The following is a 24,456-nucleotide window of genomic DNA, read 5'->3' as shown; positions in this document are numbered from 1 at the left end:
CCTCCATCTCTCTCTCTTAACCCCTCCTATCTCTCCCCTCTCTCTCTTAACCCCTCCTATCTCTCCCTCTCTCTCTCTCAAGCCCTCCTACCTCTCCCTCTCTCTCTCTTAACCCCTCCTATCTCTCCCTCTCTCTCTCAACCCTTCCTATCTCTCCCTCTCTCTCTTAACCCCTCCTACCTCTCCCTCTCTCTCTTAACCCCTCCTTTCTCTCCCTCTCTCTCTTAACCCCTCCTATCTCTCCCTCCCTCTCTCTTAACCCCTCCTATCTCTCCCTCTCTCTCTCTTAACCCCTCCTATTCTCCCTCTCTCTCTCTTAACCCCTCCTATCTCTCCCTCTCTCTCTCAACCCCTCCTATCTCTCCCTCTCTCTCTCTTAACCCCTCCTATCTCTCTCTCTCTCTCTCTTAACCCCTCCTATCTCTCTCTTAACCCCTCCTACGTCTCCCTCTCTCTCTCTTAACCCCTCCTATCTCTCCCTCTCTCTCTCTTAACCCCTCCTATCTCTCCCTCCCTCTCTCTTAACCCCTCCTATCTCTCCCTCCCTCTCTCTTAACCCCTCCTATCTCTCCCTCCCTCTCTCTCTTAACCCCTCCTATCTCTCCCTCTCTCTCTCTTAACCCCTCCTATCTCTCCCTCTCTCTCTCAACCCCTCCTATCTCTCCCTCTCTCTCTTAACCCCTCCTATCTCTCCTTCTCTCTCTCTTAACCCCTCCTATCTCTCCCTCTCTCTCTCTTAACCCCTCCTACCTCTCCCTCTCTCTCTTAACCCCTCCTATCTCTCCCTCTTTCTCTCTTAACCCCTCCTACCTCTCCCTCTCCCTCTCTCTCTCTTAACCCCTCCTATCTCTCCCTGTCTCTCTTAACCCCTCCTATCTCTCCCTCCCTCTCTCTTAACCCCTCCTACCTCTCCCTCTCTCTCTTAACCCCTCCTATCTCTCCCTCTCTCTCTCTTAACCCCTCCTACCTCTCCCTCTCTCTCTCTTAACCCCTCCTATCTCTCCCTCTCTCTTAACCCCTCCTGTCTCTCCCTCCCTCTCTCTTAACCCCTCCTATCTCTCTCTCTCTTAACCCCTCCTATCTCTCCCTCTCTCTCTCTTAACCCCTCCTATCTCTCTCTCTCTTAACCCCTCCTACGTCTCCCTCTCTCTCTCTCAACCCCTCCTATCTCTCCCTCCATCTCTCTTAACCCCTCCTATTTCTCCCTCCCTCTCTCTCTCTTAATCCCTTCTATCTCTCTTAACCTATCCTATCTCTCTCTCCCTCCCTCTCTCTTAACCCCTCCTATCTCTCCCTCTCTCTCTCTTAACCCCTCCTATCTCTCCCTCTCTCTCTCAACCCCTCCTATCTCTCCCTCTCTCTCTTAACCCCTCCTATCTCTCCCTCCCTCTCTCTTAACCCCTCCTATCTCTCCCTCTTTCTCTCTTAACCCCTCCTATCTCTCCCTCTCTCTCTCAACCCCTCCTATCTCTCCCTCTCTCTCTCTTAACCCCTCAAATCTCTCCCTCCCTCTCTCTTAACCCCTCCTATCTCTCTCTCTCTCTCTCTCTCTCTTAACCCCTCCTATATCTCCCTCTCTCTCTCTTAACCCCTCCTATCTCTCTGTTAACCCCTCCTACGTCTCCCTCTCTCTCTCTTAACCCCTCCTATCTCTCCCTCTCTCTCTCTTAACCCCTCCTATCTCTCCCTCCCTCTCTCTTAACCCCTCCTATCTCTCCCTCCCTCTCTCTTAACCACTCCTATCTCTCCCTCCTCTCTCTCTCTTAACCCCTCCTATCTCTCCCTCCCTCTCTCTTAACCCCTCCTATCTCTCCCTCTCTCTCTTAACCCCTCCTATCTCTCCCTCCCTCTCTCTTAACCCCTCCTATCTCTCCCTCCTCTCTCTCTCTTAACCCCTCCTATCTCTCCCTCTCTCTTAACCCCTCCTGTCTCTCCCTCCCTCTCTCTTAACCCCTCCTATCTCTCTCTCTCTTAACCCCTCCTATCTCTCCCTCTCTCTCTCTTAACCCCTCCTATCTCTCTCTCTCTTAACCCCTCCTACGTCTCCCTCTCTCTCTCTCAACCCCTCCTATCTCTCCCTCCATCTCTCTTAACCCCTCCTATTTCTCCCTCCCTCTCTCTCTCTTAATCCCTTCTATCTCTCTTAACCCCTCCTATCTCTCTCTCCCTCCCTCTCTCTTAACCCCTCCTATCTCTCCCTCTCTCTCTCTTAACCCCTCCTATCTCTCCCTCTCTCTCTCAACCCCTCCTATCTCTCCCTCTCTCTCTTAACCCCTCCTATCTCTCCCTACCTCTCTCTTAACCCCTCCTATCTCTCCCTCTTTCTCTCTTAACCCCTCCTATCTCTCCCTCTCTCTCTCAACCCCTCCTACGTCTCCCTCTCTCTCTCTTAACCCCTCCTATCTCTCCCTCTCTCTCTCTTAACCCCTCCTATCTCTCCCTCCCTCTCTCTTAACCCCTCCTATCTCTCCCTCCCTCTCTCTTAACCCCTCCTATCTCTCCCTCCCTCTCTCTCTCTTAACCCCTCCTATCTCTCCCTCTCTCTCTTAACCCCTCCTATCTCTCCCTCTCTCTCTTAACCCCTCCTATCTCTCCCTCCCTCTCTCTTAACCCCTCCTATCTCTCCCTCCCTCTCTCTCTCTTAACCCCTCCTATCTCTCCCCTCTCTCTCTTAACCCCTCCTATCTCTCCCTCTCTCTCTCTCAAGCCCTCCTACCTCTCCCTCTCTCTCTCTTAACCCCTCCTACCTCTCCCTCTCTCTCTTAACCCCTCCTTTCTCTCCCTCTCTCTCTTAACCCCTCCTATCTCTCCCTCCCTCTCTCTTAACCCCTCCTATCTCTCCCTCTCTCTCTCTTAACCCCTCCTCTCTCTCCCTCTCTCTCTTAACCCCTCCTATCTCTCCCTCTCTCTCTCAACCCCTCCTATCTCTCCCTCTCTCTCTCTTAACCCCTCCTGTCTCTCTCTCTCTTAACCCCTCCTATATCTCCCTCTCTCTCTCTCTTAACCCCTCCTATCTCTCTCTTAACCCCTCCTACGTCTCCCTCTCTCTCTCTTAACCCCTCCTATCTCTCCCTCTCTCTCTCTTAACCCCTCCTTTCTCTCCCTCCCTCTCTCTTAACCCCTCCTATCTCTCCCTCCCTATCTCTTAACCGCTCCTATCTCTCCCTCCCTCTCTCTCTCTTAACCCCTCCTATCTCTCCCTCCCCCTCTCTCTTAACCCCTCCTATCTCTCCCTCCCTCTCTCTTAACCCCTCCTATCTCTCTCTTAACCCCTCCTACGTCTCCCTCTCTCTCTCTTAACCCCTCCTATCTCTCCCTCTCTCTCTCTTAACCCCTCCTATCTCTCCCTCCCTCTCTCTTAACCCCTCCTATCTCTCCCTCCCTCTCTCTTAACCGCTCCTATCTCTCCCTCCTCTCTCTCTCTTAACCCCTCCTATCTCTCCCTCCCTCTCTCTCTCTTAACCCCTCCTACCTCTCCCTCTCTCTCTCTTAACCCCTCCTACCTCTCCTTCTCTCTCTCTTAACCCCTCCTACCTCTCCCTCTCTCTCTCTTAACCCCTCCTATCTCTCCCTCTCTCTCTCTTAACCCCTCCTATCTCTCCCTCTCTCTCTCTTAACCCCTCCTACCTCTCCCTCTCTCTCTCAACCCCTCCTATCTCTCCCTCTCTCTCTCTTAACCCCTCCTATCTCTCCCTCTCTCTCTCAACCCCTCCTATCTCTCCCTCTCTCTCTTAACCCCTCCTATCTCTCCCTCTCTCTCTCTTAACCCCTCCTATCTCTCCCTCTCTCTCTCAACCCCTCCTATCTCTCCCTCTCTCTCTTAACCCCTCCTATCTCTCCTTCTCTCTCTGTTAACCCCTCCTACGTCTCCCTCTCTCTCTCTTAACCCCTCCTATCTCTCCCTCTCTCTCTCTTAACCCCTCCTATCTCTCCCTCCCTCTCTCTTAACCCCTCCTATCTCTCCCTCCCTCTCTCTTAACCACTCCTATCTCTCCCTCCCTCTCTCTCTCTTAACCCCTCCTATCTCTCCCTCCCTCTCTCTTAACCCCTCCTATCTCTCCCTCTCTCTCTCAAGCCCTCCTACCTCTCCCTCTCTCTCTCTTAACCCCTCCTATCTCTCCCCCTCTCTCTCTTAACCCCTCCTATCTCTCCCTCCCTCTCTCTTAACCCCTCCTATCTCTCCCTCCCTCTCTCTCTCTTAACCCCTCCTATCTCTCCCTCTCTCTCTTAACCCCTCCTATCTCTCCCTCTCTCTCTTAACCCCTCCTATCTCTCCCTCCCTCTCTCTTAACCCCTCCTATCTCTCCCTCCCTCTCTCTCTCTTAACCCCTCCTATCTCTCCCCTCTCTCTCTTAACCCCTCCTATCTCTCCCCTCTCTCTCTCTCAAGCCCTCCTACCTCTCCCTCTCTCTCTCTTAACCCCTCCTACCTCTCCCTCTCTCTCTTAACCCCTCCTTTCTCTCCCTCTCTCTCTTAACCCCTCCTATCTCTCCCTCCCTCTCTCTTAACCCCTCCTATCTCTCCCTCTCTCTCTCTTAACCCCTCCTATCTCTCCCTCTCTCTCTTAACCCCTCCTATCTCTCCCTCTCTCTCTCAACCCCTCCTATCTCTCCCTCTCTCTCTCTTAACCCCTCCTGTCTCTCTCTCTCTTAACCCCTCCTATATCTCCCTCTCTCTCTCTCTTAACCCCTCCTATCTCTCTCTTAACCCCTCCTACGTCTCCCTCTCTCTCTCTTAACCCCTCCTATCTCTCCCTCTCTCTCTCTTAACCCCTCCTTTCTCTCCCTCCCTCTCTCTTAACCCCTCCTATCTCTCCCTCCCTATCTCTTAACCGCTCCTATCTCTCCCTCCCTCTCTCTCTCTTAACCCCTCCTATCTCTCCCTCCCTCTCTCTCTTAACCCCTCCTATCTCTCCCTCCCTCTCTCTTAACCCCTCCTATCTCTCTCTTAACCCCTCCTACGTCTCCCTCTCTCTCTCTTAACCCCTCCTATCTCTCCCTCTCTCTCTCTTAACCCCTCCTATCTCTCCCTCCCTCTCTCTTAACCCCTCCTATCTCTCCCTCCCTCTCTCTTAACCGCTCCTATCTCTCCCTCCCTCTCTCTCTCTTAACCCCTCCTATCTCTCCCTCCCTCTCTCTCTCTTAACCCCTCCTACCTCTCCCTCTCTCTCTCTTAACCCCTCCTACCTCTCCTTCTCTCTCTCTTAACCCCTCCTACCTCTCCCTCTCTCTCTCTTAACCCCTCCTATCTCTCCCTCTCTCTCTCTTAACCCCTCCTATCTCTCCCTCTCTCTCTCTTAACCCCTCCTACCTCTCCCTCTCTCTCTCAACCCCTCCTATCTCTCCCTCTCTCTCTCTTAACCCCTCCTATCTCTCCCTCTCTCTCTCAACCCCTCCTATCTCTCCCTCTCTCTCTTAACCCCTCCTATCTCTCCCTCTCTCTCTCTTAACCCCTCCTATCTCTCCCTCTCTCTCTAACCCCTCCTATCTCTCCCTCTCTCTCTTAACCCCTCCTATCTCTCCTTCTCTCTCTCTTAACCCCTCCTATCTCTCCCTCTCTCTCTCTTAACCCCTCCTACCTCTCCCTCTCTCTCTTAACCCCTCCTATCTCTCCCTCTCTCTCTCTTAACCCCTCCTACCTCTCCCTCTCCCTCTCTCTCTCTTAACCCCTCCTATCTCTCCCTCTCTCTCTTAACCCCTCCTATCTCTCCCTCCCTCTCTCAACCCCTCCTACTTCTCCCTCTCTCTCTTAACCCCTCCTATCTCTCCCTCTCTCTCTCTTAACCCCTCCTACCTCTCCCTCTCTCTCTCTTAACCCCTCCTATCTCTCCCTCTCTCTCTTAACCCCTCCTATCTCTCCCTCCTCTCTCTTAACCCCTCCTATCTCTCCCTCTCTCTCTCTTAACCCCTCCTATCTCTCTCTTTCTTAACCCCTCCTACGTCTCCCTCTCTCTCTCTCAACCCCTCCTATCTCTCCCTCCATCTCTCTTAACCCCTCCTATCTCTCCCTCCCTCTCTCTCTTAACCCCTTCTATCTCTCCCTCTCTCTCTCTTAACCCCTCCTATCTCTCTCTCCCTCCCTCTCTCTTAACCCCTCCTATCTCTCCCTCTCTCTCTCTTAACCCCTCCTATCTCTCCCTCTCTCTCTCAACCCCTCCTATCTCTCCCTCTCTCTCTTAACCCCTCCTATCTCTCCCTCCCTCTCTCTTAACCCCTCCTATCTCTCCCTCTCTCTCTCTTAACCCCTCCTATCTCTCCCTCTCTCTCTCTTAACCCCTCCTATCTCTCCCTCTCTCTCTCAACCCCTCCTATCTCTCCCTCTCTCTCTCTTAACCCCTCCTATCTCTCCCTCCCTCTCTCTTAACCCCTCCTATCTCTCTCCCTCTCTCTCTCTCTCTTAACCCCTCCTATATCTCCCTCTCTCTCTCTGTTAACCCCTCCTACGTCTCCCTCTCTCTCTCTTAACCCCTCCTATCTCTCCCTCTCTCTCTTAACCCCTCCTATCTCTCCCTCCCTCTCTCTTAACCGCTCCTATCTCTCCCTCCCTCTCTCTCTCTAACCCCTCCTATCTCTCCCTCCCTCTCTCTCACTTAACCCCTCCTATCTCTCCCTCCCTCTCTCTTAACCCCTCCTATCTCTCCCTCTCTCTCTCAAGCCCTCCTACCTCTCCCTCTCTCTCTCTTAACCCCTCCTATCTCTCCCCCTCTCTCTTTAACCCCTCCTATCTCTCCCTCCCTCTCTCTTAACCCCTCCTATCTCTCCCTCCCTTCTCTCTCTTAACCCCTCCTATCTCTCCCTCTCTCTCTTAACCCCTCCTATCTCTCCCTCTCTCTCTTAACCCCTCCTATCTCTCCCTCCCTCTCTCTTAACCCCTCCTATCTCTCCCTCCCTCTCTCTCTCTTAACCCCTCCTATCTCTCCCTCTCTCTCTCTTAACCCCTCCTATCTCTCCCTCTCTCTCTCAACCCCTCCTATCTCTCCCTCTCTCTCTCTTAACCCCTCCTATCTCTCCCTCCCTCTCTCTTAACCCCTCCTATCTCTCTCTCTCTCTCTTAACCCCTCCTATATCTCCCTCTCTCTCTCTCTTAACCCCTCCTATCTCTCTCTTAACCCCTCCTACGTCTCCCTCTCTCTCTCTTAACCCCTCCTATCTCTCCCTCTCTCTCTCTTAACCCCTCCTATCTCTCCCTCCCTCTCTCTTAACCCCTCCTATCTCTCCCTCCCTCTCTCTCTCTTAACCCCTCCTACCTCTCCCTCTCTCTCTCTTAACCCCTCCTACCTCTCCTTCTCTCTCTCTTAACCCCTCCTACCTCTCCCTCTCTCTCTCTTAACCCCTCCTATCTCCTCCTATCTCTCCCTCTCTCTCTAACCCCTCCTATCTCTCCCTCTCTCTCTCTTAACCCCTCCTATCTCTCCCTCTCTCTCTCTTAACCCCTCCTATCTCTCCCTCTCTCTCTCAACCCCTCCTATCTCTCCCTCTCTCTCTTAACCCCTCCTATCTCTCCTTCTCTCTCTCTTAACCCCTCCTATCTCTCCCTCTCTCTCTCTTAACCCCTCCTACCTCTCCCTCTCTCTCTTAACCCCTCCTATCTCTCCCTCTCTCTCTCTTAACCCCTCCTACCTCTCCCTCTCCCTCTCTCTCTCTTAACCCCTCCTATCTCTCCCTCTCTCTCTTAACCCCTCCTATCTCTCCCTCCCTCTCTCAACCCCTCCTACTTCTCCCTCTCTCTCTTAACCCCTCCTATCTCTCCCTCTCTCTCTCTTAACGCCTCCTACCTCTCCCTCTCTCTCTCTTAACCCCTCCTATCTCTCCCTCTCTCTCTTAACCCCTCCTGTCTCTCCCTCCCTCTCTCTTAACCCCTCCTATCTCTCTCTCTCTTAACCCCTCCTATCTCTCTCTTTCTAACCCCTCCTACGTCTCCCTCTCTCTCTCTCAAACCCTCCTATCTCTCCCTCCCTCTCTCTCTTAACCCCTCCTGTCTCTCTCTCCCTCCCTCTCTCTTAACCCCTCCTATCTCTCCCTCTCTCTCTCTTAACCCCTCCTATCTCTCCCTCTCTCTCTCAACCCCTCCTATCTCTCCCTCTCTCTCTTAACCCCTCCTATCTCTCCCTCCCTCTCTCTTAACCCCTCCTATCTCTCCCTCTCTCTCTCTTAACCCCTCCTATCTCTCCCTCTCTCTCTCTTAACCCCTCCTATCTCTCCCTCTCTCTCTCAACCCCTCCTATCTCTCCCTCTCTCTCTCTTAACCCCTCCTATCTCTCCCTCCCTCTCTCTTAACCCCTCCTACTCTCTCCCTCTCTCTCTCTTCAACCCCTCCTATCTCTCCCTCTCTCTCTCTTAACCCCTCCTACGTCTCCCTCTCTCTCTCTTAACCCCTCCTATCTCTCCCTCTCTCTCTTAACCCCTCCTATCTCTCCTCCCTCTCTCTTAACCCCTCCTATCTCTCCCCTCTCTCTCTTACCCCTCCTATCTCTCCCTCTCTCTCTCTTAACCCCTCCTATCTCTCCCTCTCTCTCTTAACCCCTCCTATCTCTCCCTCTCTCTCTTAACCCCTCCTATCTCTCCCTCTCTCTCTCTTAACCCCTCCTATCTCTCCCTCCTCTCTCTCTTAACCCCTCCTATCTCTCCCTCTCTCTCTTAACCCCTCCTATCTCTCCCTCTCTCTCTAACCCTCCTACCTCTCCTCTCTCTCTCTTAACCCCTCCTATCTCTCCCTCTCTCTCTCTTAACCCCTCCTATCTCTCCCTCTCTCTCTCTTAACCCCTCCTATCTCTCCTCTCTCTCTCTTAACCCCTCCTATCTCTCCCTCTCTCTCTCTTAACCCCTCCTATCTCTCCCTCTCTCTCTTAACCCCTCCTATCTCTCCCTCCCTCTCTCTTAACCCCTCCTATCTCTCCCTCCCTCTCTCTTAACCCCTCCTATCTCTCCCTCTCTCTCTTAACCCCTCCTATCTCTCCCTCTCTCTCTCTTAACCCCTCCTATCTCTCCCTCTCTCTCTCAACCCTCCTACCTCTCCCTCTCTCTCTCTTAACCCCTCCTATCTCTCCCTCTCTCTCTCTTAACCCCTCCTATCTCTCCCTCTCTCTCTCTTAACCCCTCCTATCTCTCCCTCTCTCTCTAACCCCTCCTATCTCTCCCTCTCTCTCTAACCCCTCCTATCTCTCCCTCTCTCTCTTAACCCCTCCTACGTCTCCCTCCTCTCTCTTAACCCCTCCTACCTCTCCCTCTCTCTCTCTTAACCCCTCCTATCTCTCCCTCTCTCTCTTAACCCCTCCTATCTCTCCCTCCTCTCTCTTAACCCCTCCTATCTCTCCCTCCCTCTCTCTTAACCCCTCCTATCTCTCCCTCCTCTCTCTTAACCCCTCCTATCGTCTCCCTCTCTCTCTCTTAACCCCTCCTATCTCTCCCTCTCTCTCTCTTAACCCCTCCTATCTCTCCCTCCCTCTCTCTTAACCCCTCCTATCTCTCCCTCCCTCTCTCTTAACCCCTCCTATCTCTCCCTCTCTCTCTCTTAACCCCTCCTACCTCCCTCTCTCTCTAACCCCTCCTACCTCTCCCTCTCTCTCTCTTAACCCCTCCTATCTCTCCCTCCCTCTCTCTTAACCCCTCCTATCTCTCCCTCTCTCTCTCTTAACCCCTCCTATCTCTCCCTCCTCTCTCTAACCCTCCTACTCTCCCTCCTCTCTCTAACCCCTCCTCTCTCCCTCTCTCTCTCAACCCCTCCTATCTCTCCCTCTCTCTCTCTTAACCCCTCCTATCTCTCCCTCTCTCTCTCTTAACCCCTCCTATCTCTCCCTCTCTCTCTCTAACCCCTCCTATCTCTCCCTCTCTCTCTTAACCCCTCCTATCTCTCCCTCTCTCTCTCTTAACCCCTCCTATCTCTCCCTCTCTCTCTTAACCCCTCCTATCTCTCCCTCCTCTCTCTTAACCCCTCCTATCTCTCCCTCTCTCTCTCTTAACCCCTCCTATCTCTCCCTCTCTCTCTCTTAACCCCTCCTATCTCTCCTCTCTCTCTCTTAACCCCTCCTATCTCTCCCTCCTCTCTCTTAACCCCTCCTATCTCTCCCTCTCTCTCTCTAACCCCTCCTATCTCTCCCTCTCTCTCCTAACCCCTCCTATCTCTCCCTCTCTCTCTCTTAACCCCTCCTACCTCTCTCTCCTCTCTCTCTCTTAACCCCTCCTATCTCTCCCTCTCTCTCTTAACCCCTCCTATCTCTCCCTCTCTCTCTCTTAACCCCTCCTACCTCTCCCTCTCTCTCTCTTAACCCCTCCTATCTCTCCCTCTCTCTCTCTTAACCCCTCCTATCTCTCCCTCCCTCTCTCTTAACCCCTCCTATCTCTCCCTCTCTCTCTTAACCCCTCCTATCTCTCCCTCTCTCTCTCTTAACCCCTCCTATCTCTCTCTTTCTTAACCCCTCCTACGTCTCCCTCTCTCTCTCTCAACCCCTCCTATCTCTCCCTCCATCTCTCTTAACCCCTCCTATCTCTCCCTCCCTCTCTCTCTTAACCCCTTCTATCTCTCCCTCTCTCTCTCTTAACCCCTCCTATCTCTCTCTCCCTCCCTCTCTCTTAACCCCTCCTATCTCTCCCTCTCTCTCTCTTAACCCCTCCTATCTCTCCCTCTCTCTCTCAACCCCTCCTATCTCTCCCTCTCTCTCTTAACCCCTCCTATCTCTCCCTCCCTCTCTCTTAACCCCTCCTATCTCTCCCTCTCTCTCTCTTAACCCCTCCTATCTCTCCCTCTCTCTCTCAACCCCTCCTCTTAACCCCTCCTATCTCTCCTCTCTCTCTCTCAAGCCCTCCTACCTCTCCCTCTCTCTCTCTTAACCCCTCCTATCTCTCCCTCTCTCTCTCTTAACCCCTCCTATTCTCCCTCCCTCTCTCTTAACCCCTCCTATCTCTCTCCCTCTCTCTCTCTCTCTTAACCCCTCCTATATCTCCCTCTCTCTCTCTGTTAACCCCTCCTACGTCTCCCTCCTCTCTCTTAACCCCTCCTATCTCTCCCTCTCTCTCTTAACCCCTCCTATCTCTCCCTCCCTCTCTCTTAACCGCTCCTATCTCTCCCTCCCTCTCTCTCTCTTAACCCCTCCTATCTCTCCCTCCCTCTCTCTCACTTAACCCCTCCTATCTCTCCCTCCCTCTCTCTTAACCCCTCCTATCTCTCCCTCTCTCTCTCAAGCCCTCCTACCTCTCCCTCTCTCTCTCTTAACCCCTCCTATCTCTCCCTCTCTCTCTTAACCCCTCCTATCTCTCCCTCCCTCTCTCTTAACCCCTCCTATCTCTCCCTCCCTTTCTCTCTCTTAACCCCTCCTATCTCTCCCTCTCTCTCTTAACCCCTCCTATCTCTCCCTCTCTCTCTTAACCCCTCCTATCTCTCCCTCCCTCTCTCTTAACCCCTCCTATCTCTCCCTCCCTCTCTCTCTCTTAACCCCTCCTATCTCTCCCTCTCTCTCTCTTAACCCCTCCTATCTCTCCCTCTCTCTCTCTTAACCCCTCCTATCTCTCCCTCTCTCTCTCTTAACCCCTCCTATCTCTCCCTCCCTCTCTCTTAACCCCTCCTATCTCTCCCTCTCTCTCTCTTAACCCTCCTTCTCTCCCTCCCTCTCTCTTAACCCCTCCTATCTCCCTCTCTCTCTCTCTTAACCCCTCCTATCTCTCTCTTAACCCCTCCTACGTCTCCCTCTCTCTCTCTTAACCCCTCCTATCTCTCCCTCTCTCTCTCTTAACCCCTCCTATCTCTCCCTCCCTCTCTCTTAACCCCTCCTATCTCTCCCTCCTCTCTCTCTCTTAACCCCTCCTACCTCTCCCTCTCTCTCTCTTAACCCCTCCTACCTCTCCTTCTCTCTCTCTTAACCCCTCCTACCTCTCCCTCTCTCTCTCTTAACCCCTCCTATCTCTCCCTCTCTCTCTCTTAACCCCTCCTATCTCTCCCTCTCTCTCTCTTAACCCCTCCTATCTCTCCCTCTCTCTCTCAACCCCTCCTATCTCTCCCTCTCTCTCTCAACCCCTCCTATCTCTCCCTCTCTCTCTTAACCCCTCCTATCTCTCCTTCTCTCTCTCTTAACCCCTCCTATCTCTCCCTCTCTCTCTCTTAACCCCTCCTACCTCTCCCTCTCTCTCTTAACCCCTCCTATCTCTCCCTCTCTCTCTCTTAACCCCTCCTACCTCTCCCTCTCCCTCTCTCTCTCTTAACCCCTCCTATCTCTCCCTCTCTCTCTTAACCCCTCCTATCTCTCCCTCCCTCTCTCTAACCCCTCCTACTTCTCCCTCTCTCTCTTAACCCCTCCTATCTCTCCCTCTCTCTCTCTTAACGCCTCCTACCTCTCCCTCTCTCTCTCTTAACCCCTCCTATCTCTCCCTCTCTCTCTTAACCCCTCCTGTCTCTCCCTCTCTCTCTTAACCCCTCCTATCTCTCTCTCTCTTAACCCCTCCTATCTCTCTCTTTCTTAACCCCTCCTACGTCTCCCTCTCTCTCTCTCAAACCCTCCTATCTCTCCCTCCCTCTCTCTCTTAACCCCTCCTACTCTCCCTCTCTCTCTCTTAACCCCTCCTATCTCTCCCTCTCTCTCTCAACCCCTCCTATCTCTCCCTCTCTCTCTTAACCCCTCCTATCTCTCCTCTCTCTCTCTTAACCCCTCCTATCTCTCCCTCTCTCTCTTAACCCCTCCTATCTCTCCCTCCCTCTCTCTTAACCCCTCCTATCTCTCCCTCTCTCTCTCTTAACCCCTCCTATCTCTCCCTCTCTCTCTCTTAACCCCTCCTATCTCTCCCTCTCTCTCTAACCCCTCCTATCTCTCCCTCTCTCTCTTAACCCCTCCTATCTCTCCCTCCCTCTCTCTTAACCCCTCCTATATCTCCCTCTCTCTCTCTGTAACCCCTCCTACGTCTCCCTCTCTCTCTCTTAACCCCTCCTATCTCTCCCTCTCTCTCTTAACCCCTCCTATCTCTCCCTCCCTCTCTCTTAACCGCTCCTATCTCTCCCTCCCTCTCTATCTCTTAACCCCTCCTATCTCTCCCTCCCTCTCTCTCACTTAACCCCTCCTATCTCTCCCTCCCTCTCTCTTAACCCCTCCTATCTCTCCCTCTCTCTCTCAAGCCCTCCTACCTCTCCCTCTCTCTCTCTTAACCCTCCTATCTCTCCCCCTCTCTCTTAACCCCTCCTATCTCTCCCTCCCTCTCTCTTAACCCCTCCTATCTCTCCCTCTCTCTCTCTTAACCCCTCCTATCTCTCCCTCTCTCTCTTAACCCCTCCTATCTCTCCCTCTCTCTCTTAACCCCTCCTATCTCTCCCTCCCTCTCTCTTAACCCCTCCTATCTCTCCCTCTCTCTCTCTTAACCCCTCCTATCTCTCCCTCTCTCTCTCTTAACCCCTCCTATCTCTCCCTCTCTCTCTCAACCCCTCCTATCTCTCCCTCTCTCTCTCTTAACCCCTCCTATCTCTCCCTCCCTCTCTCTTAACCCCTCCTATCTCTCTCTCTCTTAACCCCTCCTATATCTCCCTCTCTCTCTCTCTTAACCCCTCCTATCTCTCTCTTAACCCCTCCTACGTCTCCCTCTCTCTCTCTTAACCCCTCCTATCTCTCCCTCCTCTCTCTTAACCCCTCCTATCTCTCCCTCCCTCTCTCTTAACCCCTCCTATCTCTCCCTCCCTCTCTCTTAACCGCTCCTATCTCTCCCTCCCTCTCTCTTAACCGCTCCTATCTCTCCCTCCCTCCCTCTCTCTTAACCCCTCCTATCTCTCCCTCCCTCTCTCTTAACCGCTCCTATCTCTCCCTCCCTCTCTCTTAACCGCTCCTATCTCTCCCTCCCTCTCTCTCTCTTAACCCCTCCTATCTCTCCCTCCCTCTCTCTCTCTTAACCCCTCCTATCTCTCCCTCCCTCTCTCTTAACCCCTCCTATCTCTCCCTCTCTCTCTCAAGCCCTCCTACCTCTCCCTCTCTCTCTCTTAACCCCTCCTATCTCTCCCCTCTCTCTCTTAACCCCTCCTATCTCTCCCTCCCTCTCTCTTAACCCCTCCAATCTCTCCCTCCCTCTCTCTCTCTCTTAACCCCTCCTATCTCTCCCTCTCTCTCTTAACCCCTCCTATCTCTCCCTCTCTCTCTTAACCCCTCCTATTCTCCTCTCTCTCTTAACCCCTCCTATCTCTCCCTCTCTCTCTCTTAACCCCTCCTATCTCTCCTCTCTCTCTCTTAACCCCTCCTATCTCTCCCTCTCTCTCTTAACCCCTCCTATCTCTCCCTCTCCTCTCTCTTAACCCCTCCTATCTCTCCCTCCCTCTCTCTTAACCCCTCCTATCTCTCCCTCTCTCTCTCTTAACCCCTCCTATCTCTCCCTCTCTCTCTCTTAACCCCTCCTATCTCCCTCTCTCTCTCTCAAGCCCTCCTACCTCTCCCTCTCTCTCTCTTAACCCCTCCTATCTCTCCCTCTCTCTCTCAACCCTTCCTATCTCTCCCTCTCTCTCTTAACCCCTCCTACCTCTCCCTCTCTCTCTTAACCCCTCCTTTCTCTCCCTCTCTCTCTTAACCCCTCCTATCTCTCCCTCCCTCTCTCTTAACCCCTCCTATCTCTCCCTCTCTCTCTCTTAACCCCTCCTATCTCTCCCTCTCTCTCTCTTAACCCCTCCTATCTCTCCCTCTCTCTCTCAACCCCTCCTATCTCTCCCTCTCTCTCTCTTAACCCCTCCTATCTCTCCCTCCCTCTCTCTTAACCCCTCCTATCTCTCTCTCTCTCTTAACCCCTCCTATATCTCCCTCTCTCTCTCTCTTAACCCCTCCTATCTCTCTCTTAACCCCTCCTACGTCTCCCTCTCTCTCTCTAACCCCTCCTATCTCTCCCTCTCTCTCTCTTAACCCTTCCTATCTCTCCCTCCCTCTCTCTTAACCCCTCCTATCTCTCCCTCCTCTCTCTCTTAACCCCTCCTATCTCTCCCTCCCTCTCTCTTAACCCCTCCTATCTCTCCCTCCCTCTCTCTTAACCCCTCCTATCTCTCCCTCTCTCTCTAACCCCTCCTATCTCTCCCTCTCTCTCTCTCTTAACCCCTCCTATCTCTCTCTTAACCCCTCCTACTCTCCCTCTCTCTCTCTAACCCCTCCTATCTCTCCCTCCCTCTCTCTTAACCCCTCCTATCTCTCCCTCCTCTCTCTTAACCCTCCTACTCTCTCCCTCTCTCTCTCTTAACCCCTCCTATCTCTCCCTCCCTCTCTCTCTTAACCCCTCCTATCTCTCCCTCCCTCTCTCTTAACCCCTCCTATCTCTCCCTCCCTCTCTCTCTCTTAACCCCTCCTATCTCTCCCTCTCTCTCTTAACCCCTCCTATCTCTCCCTCTCTCTCTCTAAGCCCTCCTACCTCTCCCTCTCCTCTCTCTTAACCCCTCCTATCTCTCCCTCGCTCTCTCTCAACCCCTCCTATCTCTCCCTCCATCTCTCTTACCCCTCCTATCTCTCCCTCCCTCTCTCTCTCTTAACCCCTCCTATCTCTCCCTCTCTCTCTCTTAACCCCTCCTATCTCTCTCTCCCTCCCTCTTAACCCCTCCTATCTCTCCTCTCTCTCTCTTAACCCCTCCTATCTCTCCCTCTCTCTCTAACCCCTCCTATCTCTCCCTCTCTCTCTTAACCCCTCCTATCTCTCCCTCCCTCTCTCTTAACCCCTCCTATCTCTCCCTCTCTCTCTCTTAACCCCTCCTATCTCTCCCTCTCTCTCTCTTAACCCCTCCTATCTCTCCCTCTCTCTCTCTCAACCCCTCCTATCCTCTCCCTCTCTCTCTCAACCCCTCCTATCTCTCCCTCTCTCTCTAACCCCTCCTATCTCTCCCTCTCTCTCTTAACCCCTCCTTCTCTCCCTCTCTCTCTTAACCCCTCCTATCTCTCCCTCCCTCTCTCTTAACCCCTCCTATCTCTCCCTCTCTCTCTCTTAACCCCTCCTATCTCTTCCTCTCTCTCTCTTAACCCCTCCTATCTCTCCCTCTCTCAACCCCTCCTATCTCTCCCTCTCTCTCTCTTAACCCCTCCTATCTCTCCCTCCCTCTCTCTTAACCCCTCCTATCTCTCTCTCTCTTAACCCCTCCTATCTCTCCCTCTCTCTCTCTCTTAACCCCTCCTATCTCTCTCTTAACCCCTCCTACGTCTCCCTCTCTCTCTTAACCCCTCCTATCTCTCCCTCCCTCTCTCTTAACCCTTCCTATCTCTCCCTCCCTCTCTCTCTCTTAACCCCTCCTATCTCTCCCTCCCTCTCTCTCTTAACCCCTCCTATCTCTCCCTCTCTCTCTCTTAACCCCTCCTATCTCTCCCTCCCTCTCTCTTAACCCCTCCTATCTCTCTCTCTCTTAACCCCTCCTATATCTCCCTCTCTCTCTCTCTTAACCCCTCCTATCTCTCTCTTAACCCCTCCTACGTCTCCCTCTCTCTCTCTTAACCCCTCCTATCTCTCCCTCCCTCTCTCTTAACCCTTCCTATCTCTCCCTCCCTCTCTCTTAACCTCTCCTATCTCTCCCTCCCTCTCTCTCTTAACCCCTCCTATCTCTCCCTCCCTCTCTCTCTTAACCCCTCCTATCTCTCCCTCCCTCTCTCTTAACCCCTCCTATCTCTCCCTCTCTCTCTCAACCCCTCCTACCTCTCCCTCTCTCTCTTAACCCCTCCTATCTCTCCCCCTCTCTCTCTTAACCCCTCCTATCTCTCCCTCCCTCTCTCTTAACCCCTCCTATCTCTCCCTCCCTCTCTCTCTTAACCCCTCCTATCTCTCCCTCTCTCTCTTAACCCCTCCTATCTCTCCCTCCCTCTCTCTCTCTTAACCCCTCCTATCTCTCCCTCCCTCTCTCTCTTAACCCCTCCTATCTCTCCCTCCCTCTCTCTTAACCCCTCCTATCTCTCCCTCTCTCTCAAGCCCTCCTACCTCCCCCTCTCTCTCTTAACCCCTCCTATCTCTCCCTCTCTCTCTTAACCCCTCCTATCGCTCCCTCTCTCTCTTAACCCCTCCTATCTCTCCCTCTCTCTCTTAACCCCTCCTATCTCTCCCTCCCTCTCTCTTAACCCCTCCTATCTCTCCCTCCCTCTCTCTCTTAACCCCTCCTATCTCTCCCCTCTCTCTCTTAACCCCTCCTATCTCTCCCTCTCTCTCTCTCAACCCCTCCTACCTCTCCCTCTCTCTCTCTCTTAACCCCTCCTATCTCTCCCTCGCTCTCTCTCAACCCCTCCTATCTCTCCCTCCATCTCTCTTAACCCCTCCTATTTCTCCTCCCTCTCTCTCTCTTAACCCCTTCTATCTCTCCCTCTCTCTCTCTTAACCCCTCCTATCTCTCTCTCCCTCCCTCTTAACCCCTCCTATCTCTCCCTCTCTCTCTCTTAACCCCTCCTATCTCTCCCTCTCTCTCTCAACCCCTCCTATCTCTCCCTCTCTCTCTTAACCCCTCCTATCTCTCCCTCCCTCTCTCTTAACCCCTCCTATCTCTCCCTCTCTCTCTCTTAACCCCTCCCATCTCTCCCTCTCTCTCTCTAACCCCTCCTATCTCTCCCTCTCTCTCTCTCAAGCCCTCCTACCTCTCCCTCTCTCTCTCTTAACCCCTCCTATCTCTCCCTCTCTCTCTCAACCCTTCCTATCTCTCCCTCTCTCTCTTAACCCCTCCTACCTCTCCCTCTCTCTCTTAACCCCTCCTTTCTCTCCCTCTCTCTCTTAACCCCTCCTATCTCTCCCTCCCTCTCTCTTAACCCCTCCTATCTCTCCCTCTCTCTCTCTTAACCCCTCCTATCTCTTCCTCTCTCTCTCTTAACCCCTCCTATCTCTCCCTCTCTCAACCCCTCCTATCTCTCCCTCTCTCTCTCTTAACCCCTCCTATCTCTCCCTCCCTCTCTCTTAACCCCTCCTATCTCTCTCTCTCTTAACCCCTCCTATATCTCCCTCTCTCTCTCTCTTAACCCCTCCTATCTCTCTCTTAACCCCTCCTACGTCTCCCTCTCTCTCTCTAACCCCTCCTATCTCTCCCTCCCTCTCTCTTAACCCTTCCTATCTCTCCCTCCCTCTCTCTCTCTTAACCCCTCCTATCTCTCCCTCCCTCTCTCTCTTAACCCCTCCTATCTCTCCCTCCCTCTCTCTTAACCCCTCCTATCTCTCCCTCCCTCTCTCTCAAGCCCTCCTACCTCTCCCTCTCTCTCTTAACCCCTCCTATCTCTCCCCCTCTCTCTCTTAACCCCTCCTATCTCTCCCTCCCTCTCTCTTAACCCCTCCTATCTCTCCCTCCCTCTCTCTTAACCCCTCCTATCTCTCCCTCCCTCTCTCTTAACCGCTCCTATCTCTCCCTCCCTCTCTCTCTCTTAACCCCTCCTATCTCTCCCTCCCTCTCTCTCTTAACCCCTCCTATCTCTCCCTCCCTCTCTCTTAACCCCTCCTATCTCTCCCTCTCTCTCTCAAGCCCTCCTACCTCTCCCTCTCTCTCTTAACCCCTCCTATCTCTCCCCCTCTCTCTCTTAACCCCTCCTATCTCTCCCTCCCTCTCTCTTAACCCCTCCTATCTCTCCCTCCCTCTCTCTCTCTTAACCCCTCCTATCTCTCCCTCTCTCTCTTAACCGCTCCTATCTCTCCCTCCCTCTCTCTCTCTTAACCCCTCCTATCTCTCCCTCCCTCTCTCTCTTAACCCCTCCTATCTCTCCCTCCCTCTCTCTTAACCCCTCCTATCTCTCCCTCTCTCTCAAGCCCTCCTACCTCCCCCTCTCTCTCTCTTAACCCCTCCTATCTCTCCCTCTCTCTCTTAACCCCTCCTATCTCTCCCTCTCTCTCTTAACCCCTCCTATCTCTCCCTCTCTCTCTTAACCCCTCCTATCTCTCCCTCCCTCTCTCTTAACCCCTCCTATCTCTCCCTCTCTCTCTCTTAACCCCTCCTATCTCTCCCTCTCTCTCTCTTAACCCCTCCTATCTCTCCCTCTCTCTCTCTCAACCCCTCCTACCTCTCCCTCTCTCTCTCTTAACCCCTCCTATCTCTCCCTCTCTCTCTCAACCCCTCCTATCTCTCCCTCTCTCTCTTAACCCCTCCTACCTCTCCCTCTCTCTCTTAACCCCTCCTATCTCTCCCTCTCTCTCTTAACCCCTCCTACTCTCCCCCTCTCTCTTAACCCCTCCTATCTCTCCCTCTCTCTCTCTCAAGCCCTCCTACCTCTCCCTCTCTCTCTCTTAACCCCTCCTATCTCTCCCTCTCTCTCTCAACCCCTCCTATCTCTCCCTCTCTCTCTTAACCCCTCCTATCTCTCCCTCCCTCTCTCTTAACCCCTCCTATCTCTCCCTCTCTCTCTCTTAACCCCTCCTATCTCTCCCTCTCTCTCTCTTAACCCCTCCTATCTCTCCCTCCCTCTCTCTTAACCCCTCCTATCTCTCTCTCTCTCTAACCCCTCCTATCTCTCCCTCTCTCTCTCTCTTAACCCCTCCTACTCTCTCTCTTAACCCCTCCTATGTCTCCCTCTCTCTCTCTTAACCCCTCCTATCTCTCCCTCCTCTCTCTTAACCCCTCCTATCTCTCCCTCCCTCTCTCTTAACCCCTCCTATCTCTCCCTCCCTCTCTCTTAACCCCTCCTATCTCTCCCTCCTCTCTCTTAACCCCTCCTATCTCTCCCTCTCTCTCTTAACCCCTCCTATCTCTCCCTCCCTCTCTCTCTTAACCCCTCCTATCTCTCCCTCCCTCTCTCTCTTAACCCCTCCTATCTCTCCCTCTCTCTCTCAAGCCCTCCTACCTCTCCCTCTCTCTCTTAACCCCTCCTATCTCTCCCCCTCTCTCTCTTAACCCCTCCTATCTCTCCCTCCCTCTCTCTTAACCCCTCCTATCTCTCCCTCCCTCTCTCTCTCTTAACCCCTCCTATCTCTCCCTCTCTCTCTTAACCGCTCCTATCTCTCCCTCCCTCTCTCTCTCTTAACCCCTCCTATCTCTCCCTCCCTCTCTCTCTTAACCCCTCCTATCTCTCCCTCTCTCTCTCAACCCCTCCTACCTCTCCCTCTCTCTCTTAACCCCTCCTATCTCTCCCTCCTCTCTCTCTTAACCCCTCCTATCTCTCCCTCCCTCTCTCTTAACCCCTCCTATCTCTCCCTCCTCTCTCTCTTAACCCCTCCTATCTCTCCCTCTCTCTCTCAAGCCCTCCTACCTCTCCCTCTCTCTCTTAACCCCTCCTATCTCTCCCCCTCTCTCTCTTAACCCCTCCTATCTCTCCCTCCCTCTCTCTTAACCCCTCCTATCTCTCCCTCCCTCTCTCTCTCTTAACCCCTCCTATCTCTCCCTCTCTCTCTTAACCGCTCCTATCTCTCCCTCCCTCTCTCTCTCTTAACCCCTCCTATCTCTCCCTCCCTCTCTCTCTTAACCCCTCCTATCTCTCCCTCCCTCTCTCTTAACCCCTCTATCTCTCCCTCTCTCTCAAGCCCTCCTACCTCCCCTCTCTCTCTCTTAACCCCTCCTATCTCTCCCTCTCTCTCTTAACCCCTCCTATCTCTCCCTCTCTCTCTTAACCCCTCCTATCTCTCCCTCCCTCTCTCTTAACCCCTCCTATCTCTCCCTCCCTCTCTCTCTCTTAACCCCTACTATCTCTCCCCTCTCTCTCTTAACCCCTCCTATCTCTCCCTCTCTCTCTCTCAAGCCCTCCTACCTCTCCCTCTCTCTCTCTCTTAACCCCTCCTATCTCTCCCTCTCTCTCTCTTAACCCCTCCTATCTCTCCCTCTCTCTCTCTCAACCCCTCCTATCTCTCCCTCTCTCTCTTAACCCCTCCTACCTCTCCCTCTCTCTCTTAACCCCTCCTATCTCTCACTCTCTCTCTTAACCCCTCCTACGTCTCCCCTCTCTCTCTTAACCCCTCCTATCTCTCCCTCTCTCTCTCTCAAGCCCTCCTACCTCTCCCTCTCTCTCTCTTAACCCCTCCTATCTCTCCCTCTCTCTCTCAACCCCTCCTATCTCCCCTCTCTCTCTTAACCCCTCCTATCTCTCCCTCCCTCTCTCTTAACCCCTCCTATCTCTCCCTCTCTCTCTCTTAACCCCTCCTATCTCTCCCTCTCTCTCTCTTAACCCCTCCTATCGCTCCGTCTCTCTCTAAACCCCTCCTATCTCTCCCTCTCTCTCTCTTAACACCTCCTATCTCTCCCTCCCTCTCTTAACCCCTCATATCTCTCTCTCTCTCTTAACCCCTCCTATCTCTCCCTCTCTCTCTCTTAACCCCTCCTATCTCTCTCTCTTAACCCCTCCTATTCTCCCTCTCTCTTAACCCCTCCCATCTCTCCCTCTCTCTCTTAGCCCCTCCTATCTCTCCCTCCCTCTCTCTTAACCCCTCCTATCTCTCCCTCCCTCTCTCTTAACCCCTCCTATCTTCCTCCCTCTCTCTCTCTTAACCCCTCCTATCTCTCCCTCTCTCTCTTAACCGCTCCTATCTCTCCCTCCCTCTCTCTCTTAACCCCTCCTATCTCTCCCTCCTCTCTCTCTTAACCCCTCCTATCTCTCCCTCTCTCTCTCAAGCCCTCCTACCTCTCCCTCTCTCTCTTAACCCCTCCTATCTCTCCCCCTCTCTCTCTTAACCCCTCCTATCTCTCCCTCCCTCTCTCTTAACCCCTCCTATCTCTCCCTCTCTCTCTCTCTTAACCCCTCCTATCTCTCCCTCTCTCTCTTAACCGCTCCTATCTCTCCCTCCCTCTCTCTCTCTTAACCCCTCCTATCTCTCCCTCCCTCTCTCTCTTAACCCCTCCTATCTCTCCCTCTCTCTCTCAAGCCCTCCTACCTCTCCCTCTCTCTCTTAACCCCTCCTATCTCTCCCCCTCTCTCTCTTAACCCCTCCTATCTCTCCCTCCCTCTCTCTTAACCCCTCCTATCTCTCCCTCCCTCTCTCTCTTAACCCCTCCTATCTCTCCCTCTCTCTCAAGCCCTCCTACCTCTCCCTCTCTCTCTTAACCCCTCCTATCTCTCCCCCTCTCTCTCTTAACCCCTCCTATCTCTCCCTCCCTCTCTCTTAACCCCTCCTATCTCTCCCTCCCTCTCTCTCTCTTAACCCCTCCTATCTCTCCCTCTCTCTCTTAACCGCTCCTATCTCTCCCTCCCTCTCTCTCTCTTAACCCCTCCTATCTCTCCCTCCCTCTCTCTCTTAACCCCTCCTATCTCTCCCTCCCTCTCTCTTAACCCCTCCTATCTCTCCCTCTCTCTCAAGCCCTCCTACCTCCCCCTCTCTCTCTCTTAACCCCTCCTATCTCTCCCTCTCTCTCTTAACCCCTCCTATCTCTCCCTCTCTCTCTTAACCCCTCCTATCTCTCCCTCCCTCTCTCTTAACCCCTCCTATCTCTCCCTCCCTCTCTCTCTTAACCCCTACTATCTCTCCCCTCTCTCTCTTAACCCCTCCTATCTCTCCCTCTCTCAAGCCCTCCTACCTCTCCCTCTCTCTCTCTCTTAACCCCTCCTATCTCTCCCTCTCTCTCTCTTAACCCCTCCTATCTCTCCCTCTCTCTCTCTCAACCCCTCCTATCTCTCCCTCTCTCTCTTAACCCCTCCTACCTCTCCCTCTCTCTCTTAACCCCTCCTATCTCTCACTCTCTCTCTTAACCCCTCCTACGTCTCCCCTCTCTCTCTTAACCCCTCCTATCTCTCCCTCTCTCTCTCTCAAGCCCTCCTACCTCTCCCTCTCTCTCTCTTAACCCCTCCTATCTCTCCCTCTCTCTCTCAACCCCTCCTATCTCCCCCTCTCTCTTAACCCCTCCTATCTCTCCCTCCCTCTCTCTTAACCCCTCCTATCTCTCCCTCTCTCTCTCTTAACCCCTCCTATCTCTCCTTCTCTCTCTCTCTTAACCCCTCCTATCGCTCCGTCTCTCTCTAAACCCCTCCTATCTCTCCCTCTCTCTCTCTTAACACCTCCTATCTCTCCCTCCCTCTCTCTTAACCCCTCATATCTCTCTCTCTCTCTTAACCCCTCCTATCTCTCCCTCTCTCTCTCTCTTAACCCCTCCTATCTCTCTCTCTTAACCCCTCCCTATGTCTCCCTCTCTCTCTCTTAACCCCCTCCTATCTCTCCCTCTCTCTCTTAGCCCCTCCTATCTCTCCCTCCCTCTCTCTTAACCCCTCCTATCTCTCCCTCCCTCTCTCTTAACCCCTCCTATCTTTCCCTCCCTCTCTCTCTCTTAACCCCTCCTATCGCTCCCCTCTCTCTCTTAACCCCTTCTATCTCTCCCTCTCTCTCTCTTAACCCCTCCTACCTCTCCCTCTCTCTCTCTTAACCCCTCCTACCTCTCCTTCTCTCTCTCTTAACCCCTCCTATCTCTCCCTCTCTCTCTCTTAACCCCTCCTATCTCTCCCTCTCTCTCTCTTAACCCCTCCTATATCTCCCTCTCTCTCTCTTAACCCCTCTTATCTCTCCCTCTCTCTCTTAACCCCTCCTATCTCTCCCTCTCTCTCTCTTAACCCCTCCTATCTCTCCCTCTCTCTCTCAACCCCTCCTATCTCTCCCTCTCTCTCTCTTAACCCCTCTTATCTCTCCCTCTCTCTCTTAACCCCTCCTATCTCTCCCTCTCTCTCTCTTAACCCCTCCTATCTCTCCCTCTCTCTCTCAACCCCTCCTATCTCTCCCTCTCTCTCTCTTAACCCCTCCTATCTCTCCCTCTCTCTCTCTTAACCCCTCCTATCTCTCCCTCCCTCTCTCTTAACCCCTCCTATCTCTCCCTCCCTCTCTCTTAACCCCTCCTATCTCTCCCTCTCTCTCTCTTAACCCCTCCTATCTCTCCTTCTCTCTCTCTCTTAACCCCTCCTATCGCTCCGTCTCTCTCTAAACCCCTCCTATCTCTCCCTCTCTCTCTCTTAACACCTCCTATCTCTCCCTCCCTCTCTCTTAACCCCTCATATCTCTCTCTCTCTCTTAACCCCTCCTATCTCTCCCTCTCTCTCTCTCTTAACCCCTCCTATCTCTCTCTCTTAACCCCCTCCTATGTCTCCCTCTCTCTCTCTTAACCCCTCCTATCTCTCCCTCTCTCTCTTAGCCCCTCCTATCTCTCCCTCCCTCTCTCTTAACCCCTCCTATCTCTCCCTCCCTCTCTCTTAACCCCTCCTATCTTTCCCTCCCTCTCTCTCTCTTAACCCCTCCTATCACTCCCCTCTCTCTCTTAACCCCTTCTATCTCTCCCTCTCTCTCTCTTAACCCCTCCTACCTCTCCCTCTCTCTCTCTTAACCCCTCCTACCTCTCCTTCTCTCTCTCTTAACCCCTCCTATCTCTCCCTCTCTCTCTCTTAACCCCTCCTATCTCTCCCTCTCTCTCTCTTAACCCCTCCTATATCTCCCTCTCTCTCTCTTAACCCCTCTTATCTCTCCCTCTCTCTCTTAACCCCTCCTATCTCTCCCTCTCTCTCTCTTAACCCCTCCTATCTCTCCCTCTCTCTCTCAACCCCTCCTATCTCTCCCTCTCTCTCTCTTAACCCCTCCTATCTCTCCCTCTCTCTCTCTTAACCCCTCCTATCTCTCCCTCCCTCTCTCTTAA

General features: G+C 53.1%; 1 protein-coding gene across 1 annotated transcript in view; it reads left to right on the top strand.

The window, feature by feature from the left end:
- Positions 1-24,456, top strand: part of LOC106593939 (formin-like protein 2) — a 51,733-nt gene that overhangs the window by 5,407 nt on the left and 21,870 nt on the right.

The sequence above is a fragment of the Salmo salar genome, chromosome 16, assembly GCF_965601325.2.
Source record: "Salmo salar chromosome 16, fSalSal1, whole genome shotgun sequence".
Taxonomy (NCBI): domain Eukaryota; kingdom Metazoa; phylum Chordata; class Actinopteri; order Salmoniformes; family Salmonidae; genus Salmo; species Salmo salar.
This window is presented reverse-complemented; position numbering and strand designations above follow the sequence as displayed.